This window comes from Heterodontus francisci, chromosome 6, assembly GCF_036365525.1.
Source record: "Heterodontus francisci isolate sHetFra1 chromosome 6, sHetFra1.hap1, whole genome shotgun sequence".
NCBI classification, from domain to species: Eukaryota; Metazoa; Chordata; class Chondrichthyes; order Heterodontiformes; family Heterodontidae; genus Heterodontus; species Heterodontus francisci.
In genome coordinates, this window is record NC_090376.1 from 63,395,201 (window position 1) to 63,406,439 (window position 11,239).

The window sequence follows — 11,239 nt, forward strand, 5'->3', positions numbered from 1 at the left end:
GAACAAAAAGGGAATAGTGGGAAGGTGGTCTGCAGATAAAGTGATAAATACATATTCTGTTCCTTGACTAGATATGAGAAATTGCATAAATTATTTTACAGTAACATTTTTTTATTCTTTCATGGGATGTGGTCGTCGCTGGCTAGGCCAGCATTTATTGCCCATCCCTAATTGCCCTTGAGAAGGTGCTGGTGAGCTGCCTTCTTTGGCCTTTGCAGTCCATCTGGTGTCGGTACACTCATAGTGTTGTTAGCAAGGGAGTTCCAGGATTTTGACCCAGTGACAGTGAAGGAATGGTGATATAGTTCCAAGTCAGGATGGTGTGTGGCTTGGAGGGGAATTTGCAGGTGGTAGTGTTCCCATGCATCTGCTGCCCTTGTCCTTCTAGGTGGTAGAGGTCATGGGTTTGCAAGATGCTGTCAAAGGGGCCTTGCTGAGTTGCTGCAGTGCATCTTGTAGATGGTACACACTGCTGCCACTGTATGACGGTGGTGGAGGGAGGGAGTGTTGAAGGTGCTGGATGGGGTGCTGATCAAGTGGGCTGCTTTGTCCCGGATGGTGTTGATCTTCTTGAGTGTTGTGAGAGCTGCATTCATCCAGGCAAATGGAGAGTGTACCATCACAATCCTGACTTGTGCATGGTAGATGGTGGACAGGCTTTGGGGAGTCAGGAAGTGAGTTACTTGCCGCAGAATTTCCAGTCTCTGACCTGCTCTTGTAGCCACAGTATTCATATGGCTGTTGCAGTTCAGTTTCTGGTCAATGGTAACCCCCAGGATGTTGATAGTGGGGGATTCAGCAAGGTAATGCCATTGAATGTCAAGGGGAGATGTTTGGATTCTCTCTTATTGGAGATGATCATTGCCTGGCACTTGTATGGTGCAAATGTAATTTTCCACTTATCAGCCCAAACCTGAATGTTGTCCATGTCTTGCTGCATCTGGACACAGACTGCTTTAGCATCTGAGGAGTCGCGAATGATGCTGAACATTGCGCAATCATCAGCGAACATCCCCACTTCTGACCTTATGATGGAGGGAAGGGCATTGATGAAGCAGCTGAAGATGGTTGGGCCTAGGACACTACCCTGAGGAACTCCTGCAGTGATGTCCTGGGACTGAGATAATTGACCTCCAACAAGCACAATCATCTTCCTTTGTGCTAGGTATGACTCCAACCAGTGGAGAGTTTTCCCCCTGATTCCCATTGACTTCAGTTTTGCTAGGGCTCCTTGATTCCACACTCAGTTAAATGCTGCCTTGATGTCAAGGGCAGTCACTCTCACCTCACCTCTTGAATTCAACTTTTTTGTCCATGTTTCGACAGAGGCTGTAATGCGGTCTGGAGCTGAGTGGCCCCGACGGAACACAAACTGAGTGGAGTGAGTAAGTTATTGCGGAGTAAGAGCCGCTTGATAGCACTATCGATGACACCTTCCATCACTTTGCTGATGATCGCGTGTAGACTGATAGGACGGTAATTGACAGGGTTGAATTTGTCCTACTTTTTGTGTACAGGACATGCCTTGGCAATTTTACACATTGTTGGGTAGATAGAGTCAGAGAGTCATAGAGAGATACAGCACTGAAACAGGCCCTTTGGCCCACCGAGTCCGCGCCGACCATCAACCACCAATTTATACTAATCCTACATTAATCCCTTTTTCCCTCTCACATCCCCACCTTCCCAGATGCCACTGTTGTAGCTGTACTGGAACAGCTTGGCTTGCGGCACGGTCAGTTCTGGAGCACAAGTCTTCAGTACTATTGCCAGAATATTGTCAGGGCCGAAAGCTGTTGAAGTATCCAATGCCTTCGGCCCTTTCTTGATATCACATGGAGTGAATCGAATTGGCTAAAGACTGGCATCTGTGGTGCTGGGGACCTCAGGAGGAGGCCGGCATGGATCATCCATTCAGCACTTCTGGCTGAAGATTGTTGCAAATGCTTCAGGTCTTTTGCACTGATGTGCTAGGCTCCCCCATCATTGAGGATGGGGATGTTTGTGGAACCTCCTCCTCCTGTTAGTTGTTTAATTGTCCACCACCATTCATGACTGGGATGTGGCAGGACTGCAGAGCTTAGATTTGATCCATTGGTTGTGGGATTGCTTAGCTCTGTCTATCACAGGCTGCTTCTGCTCTTTGGCATGCATGCAGTCCTGTGTTGTAGTTTCACCAGGTTGACACCTCATTTTGAGGTATGCCTGATGCTGCTCCTGGCATGCCCTCCTGAATTCTTCATTGAACGAGGGTTGAGCCCCTGGCTTGATGGTAATGATAGAGTGGAGGATATGCCAGGTTATGAGGTTACAGATTGTGGTTGAATACAATTCTGCTGCTGCCGATGGTCCACAGCGCCTCATGGATGTCCAGTTTTGAGTTGCGTGATCTGTTTGAAATCTATCCCATTTAGCACGGTGGTCGTGCTACACAACACGATGGAGGGTATCCTCAATGTGATGTAACATTTATTGAGACATGCAATTTTCTTTACTGGCACATACTGGCTAAAAAAACATTTACAAATGCTTGAAAGGTACAATAAATCACTCAGGTTCAGAAATTTAAAGACAGTTTAATGTCTCAGATGGAAGCCTAATCTAAACTGACTACCTGCTAAGTTAACCTGTCTTTCTCTTTCATTTCTATTTCCTGTTTTCCTTTCATAAACGTGTGTCATTCACTGGTCTTGGTTTTGCCTATGTTGGTAAAAATTATAAAGGAGATGACTAACTACTTCTATTTTGCTTCTGTCAAAAATGTAATTTTACAAGATCTCTTAGGGTGTATGTACACAACAATTGTACTGCCAGTATGAAGCAGTTTCACTCTGTATCTACAATGTAGTTATGAGAGTGAATTCTGCAAGACCCTGTGCCACTGGCAGGAACCTGCAAATATCCAGTACATGTCAGAAAATCACAGGCAGCCTGTATCCAGAAGCTTCCCATATGCACCAGCTGCATGCAAGGCCCCAATGGTACATGCACTGGAGTGACTTGCAAAATTTACATTTTAATGTAAATGTTTTTATTTTTATTTCCAAAATATACTTTATTCATAAAAATCTGTAAAAATTACATTGCCAAACAGTTTCAAACAGCACCAAAAAAACAAATGTTGCAAGGGAGATCAGTTTCCTTCAATACTATCATGAGTTTCTTCACAACCCTTCCATTTCACAATTGTCATGCCAATTACAGTTTTACATTTACAGCAAATGAAAATATTAACGATACAGTTCGAGGGGTTTTCCATGGCTTCAGCCCCTCAGTTCAGCTTGGTGGGGGGACTTTACACTGTGGTCTTTCCCCATTGAGCCTTTGCTGCGGCTGCCCCAAGCTTTAGTGCGTCCCTCAGCACGTAGTCCTGGACCTTGGAATGTGCCAGTCTGCAACATTCGGTGGTGGACAACTCTTTGCGCTGGAAGACCAGCAAGTTTCGGGCAGACCAAAGGGCATCTTTCACCGAATTGATAGTCGTTTGACTCAGTGGTCAGGGCCCAAACTAATTAGAATGAGATTCCCTGGAAGAGAGAGTCGAGGCTCACTCCACTTCACATTAGAGTCAGTTTGGGTCTTAACATCCAACTTAGACTAGGCAACCCTAAAAATTGGCAGGTAACGCACTGTTTTCGTCGTGATGTGATTCATTGTTGAATGGCGCATACTTCTTATGTCAAGCAGCAGGGTGATTGATCCACAGACTGAAATAAAAACAGTGGTATGGATTTTGCATTAATAATAATAGTGAGGGTAACAGCACCCATTGTCATTATGGAGTAAATTGGACTTCTGGTGTGTGCACATGCACAGTTAAACTTGGAAATCTGGAAGTTCTGGTCTATGTTACCCTGCTCTTCCACAGGTGCGCTATAACAGAGCCTTACTAATAGGCTCGGCATTGAAGTTGCTGTACTTACTCACTAGTTAAGCGCTAAACACACCAAAAAAGTTAGGGTGGTGCATTCAAGAATAAGTTTTTCAATGGCTTGCTAAGTGATAAATACTGCCAATCTCTCTGGCCCTGAAAAATTAATTTTACATGCGTGAAGTCTCATTCCTTCAGAAGTTAATTAGTGTTGGAAATTTTAAAAAGTATTAAAATTTTTGTATTGTACTTTGTCAACCTGTCTTTTATGTCTCTCTCTTAATCCCAACTGTATTTCACAATCTTTATTTTGCTTTCTGTACATGATTTAAATCTAATTTATACTTCCTGCTTTATACTTCCTTATTTAGACTCTGTGGGCCGAATTTTCATTTTGGGGATGGGGATAAAGGACCAGGACTGTTTCAAGGCCCCGAACCTGCCCCAGGAGGAAAGCTGTCACTCTTTGGGATTTTGACCAGGATGCCCCTTTAATTGACACGGAGACAAATTCCCTATCCAATTAAGGGCGGTGGACAGGATCTTGAAGCTGGAGGACCACACAGAGGCCTTCCAGCTTGAGGGGAGCACCCAGCTGCAGTAAAAGGTAAATAACTGAGAGGACTCTTCAACAAGCAGGTGCCAATCAGCCACTTTTTAAAAAAATTAAATACAAAATATAGAAGGCAGCCAAACTACCACCGTGGGTTAGGCGGAGACCGTCTACAGGATGGCCTTAGGCTGCACTGCACCCAAGCAGGAAGGCAGGGAGGGCCTGTAGGCCTGATTGCAGTGCTGGCACCCTGGCCTGCCACTGTGTGCCTGCCTCCACATAGTTAAACTGCCCCCTATCGCATCACCAAACTGGAGGCTGACTGGAAAATCCCTTACTTTTAACAAGCCTAATTGGCTGCCCACCTTATGGGGCTGGTGGACTTGGTGGGCCTTGAACTCACCTCACCCAAAATGGCCAGCGCCGGGATCAGGGTTGGGAAACCGGCAAGCCGGCCGGTTCTGGTATTTTTGGATCCCATCCATCTCGGTTCTTGACCTCGGCTGTTGTGTATTCAGAGTAAAACTAACACGAGGTCTTAACTGAGAGCAGCCATGTTGGAACTTTATTTAAACCTCCCAACAGAGAGGGCAACAGAGAGGCAGTATACAAAAGATATTATAATACAATAAGCCAGTTTAATATAGGATACTGCACTCCCCACTTTTTTTTTACATTAAATGTAAAATGGTACTTGTATATAATTTCCCAGAATACAATAACAATACTCTAAAATTTAACAGGTTGTGTTGCATGCCTGTTATTACTGTAATCACAACAAAAACATATATAAACAATATTTCAAGAGTAATTTACATGTTAAAAAATTGTTTTTCCTTAACACCAGTATGTCTTTAGCAAAAATATCATCATTGACAAAAAGTAGTGAGAGAAATAAATTATTTCTTCTTCCTTCCTATATACTTTCAATTAACCTATGAGGCTTCCTTCTCTTTCTGTCTGGGTATCTTCTTCCATTTTCATTAGCTTGACTCTGCTCTCAAAATATCACAGACTGTGTCGATCCTGAATTTTGACTTTGTCTACCAACTGCATTTAATGGTTGGAACTGTGAAATTGATTGATTAGTCTTCATCAACGATCCTGACTCACTTTGCTCTACTGGTGGATTCTGTGATACTGGCAAATTTTCAGTTTCTTTGTGACTCACTTTCACTCTGACTTTCACTTGGGACTGTAGGAACTTGGACTATAGGAGGTTTCTCATGCTCTCCCTTTGTCAGATTTCCTCTTTCAAGCAAATGATCTACATGACACAGATGGAGTCGCTCTCCAATCTTCACTAGATATGTGAATACACCTAGTCTTTATACAACAACTCCAAACACATACTTCACCTTATCACCTCGTTGGTTTTTCACCATGACCTTCTAACCTGCACTGAATTCTCTAAGTGTCATGCCCCCAGTATCATGACTCATTTTCAATCTGTCTTGCTTTTCTCTTACTTTGCTATTGACGTCAGACTTAAGCAAACTAAAACTTGTCCTAGGAGCACGTTTAAACACTAACTTGTAAGGTGAGCAACCTGTTGTAGACAATGGGGTTATTCTGTAAGAGAACAGAAAATTGTCTAACCTGTGTTGAAGAGAAACATCTTACTGACTAGATTGTCACCTAGCAAATACTTCTGCAAAGACCTCTTCACAATTTGTACACTTCTTTCTGCAATACCATTTGATGCTGGGTGATATGGTGGTATTAGAGTGTGTTTGACTCCATTCTTACTCAGAAATATTTTGAACTCTTCCAACGCAAACTGTGGAACAATATCTGACACCAGAACTTCTGGCAATCCATAAATTGCAAACCAACTTCTCAAAACCTCAATAGTTTTGGCATTTGTAAAGTTGGACATAAACATTTATCCACTTGCTATAGCTATCGAATAAAACAAAATACTCTTTCCCTTCCACCTCAAAGAAATCGAAACGTACTCATTCCCACAATTTTCTTGTGTTTGACCATGGAATAAAAGGAACCTTAGTTGGTTCATTTCTCATTCTCAGACACACTTCACAACTTTTCACCAATGCTTCAATATGCGGCACAGTGGCGCAGTGGTTAGCACCGCAGCCTCACAGCTCCAGCGACCTGGGTTCAGTTCTGGGTACTACCTGTGCGGAGTTTGCATGTTCTCCCTGTGACCGCGTGGGTTTCTGCCGGGTGCTCCAGTTTCCTCCCACAGCCAAAGACTTGCAGGGTGATAGGTAAATTGGCTATTGTAAATTTCTCCTAGTGTAGGTAGGTAGTAGGAGAATTGAGGGAAGGTGGGGATGTGGTAGGGAATATGGGGTTAATGTAGGATTAGTATAAATGGGTGGTTGTTGGTCGGCACAGATTCGGTGGGCCGAAGGGCCTGTTTCAGTGCTGTATCTCTAAATAAATAAAATCTCTATCTACCTTTGGATACCAAAAATAGCTTCTTGTTGCTCCTTTCATACAGACTATCCCTGTGTGCTCTTGATGAAGTTTCTCTAACAATCTCTCTCTAAACCTTGACAGAATAATGTCTCTTAAACCCCATAGGAGACAGCCTTGATCTACACTTACTTCATTTCAATGTGTGAAATACTCCTTCAATTTCTCATCATCATACTCTTTAGACCAGCCAGTCATGACATAATTGAGTTCTTTAATGAGCACCACATCCTTGTGAGTTTCTTCAGACATTTCTGTTGCAGACAGTGGCAAGTCATTTGTGTTTGTGAAGTAATTTATAGGTAACTCATGTGCTAAAATTGAATCAGTCTTTACTTTCTCAATGTCAGACGTACTCTTACAGATCCCTACTGTAACCAACTCGGCCCAGTTTAAACATTTGTTCTTAAGACAATATTTTCCCCTCAGGGAGACATTTTTCCCTTCTACTACTACCAATAGCAAATAATAAAATGCAACATTGTATTAAACCGTAACACTCACTTCACCTAATACTGGAATACTGTTATTGGAATGACTAGTCAGTTTCACACCAGTTTTCCATCAGGGAATGTGACTTAGGGACTTCTTGTACTCTCCTTCTGAGATAACAGACACTGCTGGGGCTGTATCGATGACGAACGTAAGTTGTGATTCTCCGATTTTCATTTTTACTGTGGGTGCTGAAATTATATCTTCAGCCCTTTTTCACTCAACTTCCATTATCTGTTTTCCTTGCTCTCTGATTGAGTACAACTCTTTATCTTCCTGCTCAATAACATTAACTTCTGTTTCCATGTCTATCATAGGTGCACTCGAGGACTTCCAGGAGACTGATCTAGCTTCTGGTCTACCATGACCTTAACCTGGAGCTTTTCCACAACCTGGAGCGTTACTGTTTTCTCTACTCCTGCATGCCATCTGGATATGACCGACTTTCCCACAGGTATAGCACTTTGACTGGAAATGGGAGCATTTGGATTGTTGGTGGTTACCATGGCAATGATAACATCTATATTTCTGACTCAGTCTGTGAACTTGGCTGCCCTGGCCTAGTTTCCACTGAATCTGATGGACCTCCCCTGCTGGCTCAGCAAAAGAACTACCTTGCAATCTGTCACTATCGTTTCCTGCCATTTTTCATGCTGTAGGACTCATTCCCAGGCCTCCTTACAGGTCAGCTACTTACCTTTACTGAAAAGCTTGGCCTGGATTTTACTGTTCTTTAGATCTCCAACAAACGTGTCTCTAAGGTTGAGTTCTAAGTTGGCACCATAACCACAATGATGAGAAAGTTTCTGTAATTCAAGATTATAATCTGTAATAAACTCATTTGGCAACTGCTTCCTTCCACGAAATACAACTCGCATCACAATTTTGTTCTGAGTCGACCCACAGTACGAGTCCAGAATCTCATTAATTTCCAAATAGTCCAAAGTACTGGGGTCTCATGGGCAGCATTGGTTGAACACCACCTCAAACGCATCCAGCCCTATCATGGTCAACATTCACTTTATCATCATCTAGTATTTTACTAGCTTGAGTCAAATGTGTAACTTTTGTTCAGAATTAGACCAGCCTTCTTTTTTAAAGATGAATTCCCCCATTGTCCCAAAATATGTCTTCAGTGCCATATTTTTAAAATTACGTACTCACTGAATTGTAGCTGAACACGAATTGCAGACAAATGAACCAATCTTTCAAATCATTCAAACATCCTCAAAATCGACTTGTGAGTTCCAAAAAGTGTGTCAGAATGTTCTTCAGACTGTAATCTCTTGAATGAGATGTAAAAAAAATCAATACCATCCTTTTGTCATCATGTTTCTGTTGTGTATTCAGAATAAAACTAACATGAGGTCTTAACTGGGAGCAGCCATGTTGGAACTTTATTTACATCTTCCAATGGAAAGAACAGCAGAGAGGCAGTATACAAAAGATATTACAATACAATAACCGGCACGCCAGCTGGTTCTGGTATTTTCGGGTCCCATCTGCCTAGGTTCCTGACTTTGGCACTGCCTGAAAATTCAGCCCTACATGCCTGAGTGAGGATTATTCAATCTGATTGGTTGAAGAGCTTCTCTGTTTCTTGTCCTTCTCACTAAGGTGATTCAGATAAGCAGGCAAGCAGAGGTGAGAAAATGTAACTGTGTTGTCATTTGAGGGGATAGGGAGAGTCCGATTTCGAAAGTCGCAGTCTGTATTGAATATTTAAAGAAAGTGAAGGCAAAGAATGCCGGTCAAAGGCAGGAAAGGTGGGAAGAACATCTAGAGGCAGCAGTGTCTCGCTGCAGTAGGTGTGGCCATGTGAGGCACGGCGGGAAAATTACCCAGCCAAAGAAGCAGAGTGTTTCGTTTGCAAAAAAAGGGGGCACTTCCAATTGGTATGCTGCAGCAATAAACCAGGGCTGCAAAATATAAAATGCAAATCCAAAGTAAATAAGAAAATTAACAAAGTTTAGGATGTACAATGGCTGGATTTTATCAAGTTGAAAAAATGGCAGCCCACCCATGCTGGCCGCCCACCATAGAACCACCATAATCTTCCATGTGGTAGCTCATTTGCATCCCCGGGGCGGGCCACCCCTCCATGATCATGTGGAGGGGTGGACTGTTCATCATCAGCAATGGCATCAGCTGCCTGTGTACAGGCACTAACGACATTTTTAGAGGGCTGTCAGCCCTTACAGCTAATTTAAATATTCAAAGGTAAATTGAAGTAAAATAAATGAATACATCTCTTTTGCCCCTCTCCCATCCCCCCAGTAACAATTAAATTAATTATTGCCCTTTCCCCCCAACCACTTACCTTTACCATCTGACCTTCCTTGCCCAAACTGCACAAACTTTCAACTACAACCCTTCCCACCAACCCCTCCGCCAAGGCGCGGGAGTGCCGGCCATTGGTACCAATATCGCAGCAGAATGGAAAGCGGCGGCAAGCAGGTAATTAATTCCTTTATTTAAATTTATTTAAATATGTAAATTTTGCTTCTGTCGCCGAGCAGCGGCAGGGCCACCATGAGGCTTTGCCACCGCCGACAATATCGGGCCGGGCTTTCCTGGCGTCGAGGCCCGTGGTGGGCCTCTGCCGGAGACATTTTCAGGCGCCCCCCGCCACGACCCCCGATGTCGGGGGGGGAGGGGGCTGTAAAATTCAACCAAAGGTTTCTAGGAGAAATCCATGGAGCAAGACAAGATTCCTGGACGGCAGAAATTCTTGTAGGAGGCTATCAGGCATGATTCAAACTGGATACTAGAGCAGCAGTTTCAGTACTGGCAGACACAGTAATGGCTGAAGAAAGTAAGCAACAGACCTACAGATAAAAAAACTGTATGGACCTGGAGGCATCAAGCTAAAGATAACAGCAGAGTCGAAAAAGATTCTAAGTTACTGGGGACAAGAAATTCCTGAGACACTATATATTATCAAGAATCAGAATTGCTCACTATTAAGCAGAAAAGATTGCATAGATTTGCAGTTAATATGCAGAGTTGAAGAGTTGAAAGGCATAGAGGAATTTTAGGGCTGAATTCCCTAAATTATTCATAGGATTGGGAAAACTAAAAACAACCGACCATATCACATTAAGAAAGGATGCAGAACCATTGCCCTTATATGAAGTGAGAAAAGTTCCACACCCACTCCTAGAGAAAGGTAAGAAAGAAATCGAGTTAATGACCAAACAGGGAGGCATCTCACCTGTTACAAAGCCGACAGGATGGTGTTCCGGTATGGTTCCAGTGAAGAAACCAAATGGGACCATTCAAATTTCTGTAGACCTTACGCAATTAAACAAAGCAATAGAGAGAATGGCATCAGTGGATGAGAGTCTGGCAAGGCTAGGGAAAAGCATGATTTTCACTAAATTAGATGCTAACAGAAGATTTTGGAAAGTAGCTTTAGATAAAGAATCTAAACTATTGACGACTTTTATAACACCATTTGGAAGATTCTGTTTTAACAGATTACCTTTTGGAATTACATCAGCACTGGACATTTTCCAAAGAATGATGTCCAGAATCCTGGAGGGATTAGAAGGGATCATCTGTCACCTGGATGACGTGTTGATCCACTGCAAGTCAGCAGGAACACAATGTGAGAGTGTGAGCAGTGTTGCAGAGATTGCAGGCAGCTATTCTAACGTTGAATGAGAAGTGTGTCTTGCGATTTCTGGGTTATTAATGCATCAGGTATCAGAGCAGACCCTCAAAAGACAAAAGTCATAAAAGACTTTCCTGAGGCGAAAAACATCACAGAATTGCAAAGGTTTATGCATCTGGTCAATCATCATGAGGAGAAAACACCACTTTAGAATGGTTTCACCTCATGCGAGTTGTTGATGGGACAAAGATTAAGAACACAACTT